Source organism: Etheostoma spectabile, chromosome 13, assembly GCF_008692095.1.
Source record: "Etheostoma spectabile isolate EspeVRDwgs_2016 chromosome 13, UIUC_Espe_1.0, whole genome shotgun sequence".
NCBI classification, from domain to species: Eukaryota; Metazoa; Chordata; class Actinopteri; order Perciformes; family Percidae; genus Etheostoma; species Etheostoma spectabile.
Window position 1 is genome coordinate 17,606,709 of NC_045745.1, and position 5,258 is coordinate 17,611,966.

General features: G+C 40.7%; 1 protein-coding gene across 2 annotated transcripts in view; it reads right to left on the minus strand.

The window, feature by feature from the left end:
• The window catches only part of acsl6 (acyl-CoA synthetase long chain family member 6), a 49,803-nt gene that overhangs the window by 43,472 nt on the left and 1,073 nt on the right, over positions 1-5,258 (minus strand). The gene's annotated exons all lie outside the window — the stretch shown is intronic.

Sequence of the window (5,258 nt, forward strand, 5' to 3'; positions counted from 1 at the left end):
CCTACACGGCTCCTCTTATTATTTAGATGCTTTCTTTCTTTTTTTGCAGGGTAAGGGTAATCTTCCTTTTCCTGTTGCTTTTTTTTTTTAAACACCAATGCTTAATCATACTTGCACAGCACCTTCTCTCTAACTCGCTCTCTTTTAACCACGCATCATTATCTCTCTCTGCCATTCCTCTCCTAGGACCACCCTCCATGAGTCAAACCACAACATCTTCTTGTCACTAATAATGTGACACTGAAGTATGCACACAGCAGCTATTTCCCCTTCTGAATTGATAGGCAACACAACATGATGTGTCAATTATAATTCATAAAATGAAATCAGTGAATGATAGAAGCTGCAGAGGAAAGTACTACTACGGATGATATAGACGTAGCAGGAAGGACTGCTATAATAGAACTGGTTCCGAAAGTAAATGAATCCCACTCATATTCTGCATAAGGATTTTGATTATTAGACATAATTTCTAAATCATCCAAGGTAGACTTACCACGAGCTACGAGATTGTGAAACAAAGGTTTATGCCTCGGTAGAAGCCAAAAGTCTGTATAAAATCAACCGTTTCCTCTACCCACAATAAGCATATTAGCAATGTCTCTGATTGGTGGAGGTCGCCAACGCCTAGTGAGCGGCTCCCACTCTAGTCTATGATCGTTTATGCAAACATGTACCTTGTACCTTTGCCTTTTTTTCATTTTCAAAATTTATTTTGCACCAAATACATTTTCTATAGTAATAATTTACTGTGTAGTTGGTTAGCTTATACTTTTAATATAAGTAAATGAAAAAGTGGTTAGTCAATGTTCAGCACTCTCTCTCTCTCTCTCTCCTTCTCTCTCTTGCTTTCTCTCTTTCTCTCTCTCTCACTCTCTCTCTCTCAAAATACAGCACTGAAGTAAAATGTAAAAGTAAAAAGAGACATAGAGAGCAAGCGAGGGCTAAATATAGCAAATCAGTCAAAAGATCTAAACTGTAATTGCATTGCAGGAGGGTTATTAAAGCAGCTGTGGTCTAGGCAGCAGCACTCACAAAGGCATAAGAGGCACCCAGGCAGCCAGTGAGGCGTGATGTAGGCCTATGTCTTGTAAATGTGTGTGTGTGTGTTTGTGTATGTGTGTGTGCATGTGGTGTGTGAAAGATACACTATGTAACATTTCTGCATTCAAATGTCTAAAAACGACCATACCTTTTACATTTTGTTGAGTTGTGTACTTACACTATCACTACACTAAATGTTTCCAACAATGTATTGACACGGGGTTGTTTCATTTAGTCAAGTGGTCAGTGGCGTCATAAAACCCCTCTACTTACTCTAACTTCCGTCAAAACATGGGAACCCAGATGATACGATCAAGAGTAACTGTAAATCATACAATGTGACAGAAAGAATTATACTCAGTAACCGTAATACAGCGGGCTTTCAACCACATGGCATCATTTTGTCATTGATTCCATGCCACATACAACACAGTAATGCAGCAGCGACTTTATCTCACTCCCCGTTGCTAAGGGACTTCATTCGGGATGAAAGCTGACAACAGCCCCGGGGACACAGCCACAGTTAGCCAGCAGCCAGCTATTATTATTAACTTACAGCAATCTGAACACAGCCTGCACAAACTCCAGTGGCGGGTGTTAACGACAGTAACAGAAAGTTTTATGCTCCGTCTGGGAAACAGATCATATTGGCGTCTGAGTCTGGCTTGCTGCGGTGTTGTGCTAAAATCCTCCCCCCTTCAGTGTTTAGCTAGCGGTTTTCTTTACAGCTAAGTTTGACTGACAAATGGTGATTGTCCTGCAGACAAAAGGTGAAGGTGGGTAGAGTCCAGTAGCAACATGCGGCAGCCATCCAGTGGATGTAGGTGTATCCTCGGCCGTTATACTCGGTGGCCCCCCCCGAAGACACTCGACAGACAGCCCCAGCCGCGAAGTAAGTCTCTCAACGGTGTCGAGTAACATTACAACAAACCCTTTTCCCCACGCTGCTGAAAACATCCAAAAAAGGACACTGACGTGAAATATATTGTGATATTGTGGTTTTAGCTGCTGGCTAAATCAGTTGCTAACTAGTCATCTAACGTTAAAAATCGAATCAAGAAAATTAAATGAAAGAAAAAAATTATGTGGGGGAAAATTGCAGCTAATTTATCAGAATGACATAACGTTACTAAACGTGACATGGATAAAACTGTAATGGATAAACCCATCTGTGAACAGATATATTTTAATCTGCAATTGTGTTAAACAATGAAAACTACAACTCCCATAATGCCACTTCACAACGTCATAAAGGTCCGTATTTACATCCATAGTTTTGATTGACAGACCCTTAGAGGTAGAAAATTACATATTGTACGTTAAAGGGGCCTCAGACAGATATCAAATCACCCTGTGCAAACAAGGGATTACCTTTCCTTTGCTACTGGCCAGATTAGGCTTAAGCAAGCAAGAGGAAGGCAGCAAAATGCGTTTTGGCCTAGTTTGGCCCTGCCTGTCCTCCGTATCACACCACCCTCAGCTCAACAGACGCAGCGCTCTCTTACCACACCCACACACCCCTCCCTCCACCACTCTCTCTCTCTGTCTCTCTCTCTCTCTTTGGAAACCCTCCCCCTACCTAAACACCCTGCACTCATCTTCTCCTTCACTAAAGAGGCACTCACACACTGGCTTAGTGACACACAATGCACATACACATGTAAGCACAGACATGCAAAAAGACACTTACGCTTACATGGTTGATAATTGCAAATTTAAACAAATAACACACACCAACACTAGAACAGATTGCTACCAGTTTGATTTGACTATCAAAGTGAGAGGGAAGGCAGATCCTGTGGATCTCAACCTGGGGGGTAAGGTCTCCTAATGGGCCACAAGACAATTTTTTTAGGGTCATGATGTAATTTATGGGTGGGAAAGGCCTTTGTGTGATTATTATTAATAATGTTAAATCATTTAACACTTTTGTAAACTGTTTCACCACTGTGCATGTGCGTCGTGCCATGGGACCTTTGTGGGCTCTGCTTAATTTTCAGGGATATGAGCCAAAAGGCTGGCAACCACAAGGCTAACGGTGACATTTTACTGCATCCTGGTGAAAGCCTACTTTGTCCACATTGTTGATTTTTAAAGGTTAAAAATATGTTTTCCTTTTAAAGCAATTCTTAAATTTAATTTAAGAAGAACTTTGAGGCTTCTTGGAGGGTTTTCTATAGTAAATATGGGAGGTTTTTGTCTCAGAGGAGCAGGACAAGTCATGGTAACAAAACAAGGACAACATTGAACATTAAACGGAAGGTTGATCTATAAGAGAACACTTAAATGCATACAGACCTGGTTCAGCACTTTAGTCTAAGCCATTACTGCCCATAATCCACAATATGAGGACGAGGATGCATAGAATGATGAAACAGCAAAATGCCACTCAGGAGGAAAGCTGCCATGTGGATCTGAGAGCATCCAGACTGGTTGATATTTTAAGATTATATCATACACATCCGTGACTGTACTGACCTGGACACATTCAAAACATTAATCAAAACAAACAGATTAGCTTTCCTCATACAATAGTCTTACATTTTTCACCTGATATTTATTGTTTTATTGTTTTTAATTGCTTTTAATAGGCTTGTTGTATGTGTTGGTTTTATTGCTTATGTGCTTTTAATGAGCTATATGTGCTGGATTTACTGTAAAGTGTCTTTGAGTACCATGTAAAGCTCTATATAAATAAAAAATGTATTATTATATGTAATCTTGTTCTTGATCTTGACATGTAACTAGAGGAATTTGTCTTGGCGAAATAAATGCAAGTATATTTGCCTCACAACTCCTAACTCTTGATGTGAGTCCACTACGCATTAATTACAAAGCAGGCAACAATCAATATTGATTCTGTCAAATTGTACAGTCATGCAGTGTATCTTTAATTTGCAGGTTTTCGAAATGTTCAAAATCCCTCAGACTCTCGCCTTCTTGTTACAATCTCTAATTTGATACCATCTAAAAGTTGTTTGAAAAGTAACATGTCATACATACATACGGTTACAAGCCATTATTACTCTGATGGGCATAGGCCTTGTTTTACAGTATGTTAAGGAGAGGAGCTACCATCATTGCATACTAAAACATCATTGGTTGTGTTCCGCAAAAGGGTGGGGCAACTCCACCACCATCTGTTAATCAAATATTGAGGAGGGAAAAAGAATAGGTTTACAGGCTGTGTGGGGCAGCACTATGGTGATTAAAATGAATAATTTATATTGAGGAGCAGCAGGGTGCTTACAGGTCAAAGGTGTCATGAATCTCTCCATGGGGCCCTTTTCAGCGTAGATGTGTATATTTTCTCAGCCAAACAATACATTCGGTTTTAAACAATTTTGGGCTTTGATTCAAAGTGGTTGCATGGTTATTAATTATACCACACCTGCAACCCTGTTAAAGCAGATTTCAATATTAATGCACCAACCAAAATACCAAATGTTACTGGTTGTTTGCAACCATGCAGTGCAGCTGCTTCTGAAGACCTGTACTCTTTGACGGAGGATAATAAAAACCTTGTCTTATGCTCCATTACAACTTAACCTTTAATCTAGTGCCATGGTCCATTAAAAAAATCTTTACATAGCATTTACACTGTTTCTTACATGCCACATTACATAAAAGCAACAACCCTCTGCTATTGTCACTTACAACGCCTCTAATCTGGTCTGTATCACTACTGTCAAACACAGCTCAAAAGGAATTATCTGTTGTCCGCGCGGGTAGCTTATTAAAAACGATTAGAGGTCAACGACTGTGTCTCTGAAACGTTTCGATGCCCCTAAAACCGCTCTGTAAACCGGGGCTGTGTCGGTCAGAGCGGAGCATCCTAGCTCTCTACCTTGCCGGTAGGCCGCAGGATTTCAGCACCCATATCGCCTGGACAGCTCCATCCAATCAGGGGCGGAATTTGAAGCGCGTCATCCTTCCTCATCCTCCTCATCCTCCCTCCCTCCTTCACTGAGGCATGGCGGAGGACATCACAGACAAAATGCTGAGTTTCACAACCGGCTTCCTGGCAAACTGACATGTTTAGTATGAAATAAAAGTAGCCTGTGTGAGGTGGATGATCTTTACAGTCTCATTTAGGAGGAAACAAATTAACACCAGCAAGTTGTAAAAGACAGCTTGTTCATTAGGCTTTTTAATGACGTGTGTCCGGTTTCTACGCACAATGTAATACGACCTTAGCAGCTGGCCGACCTGAA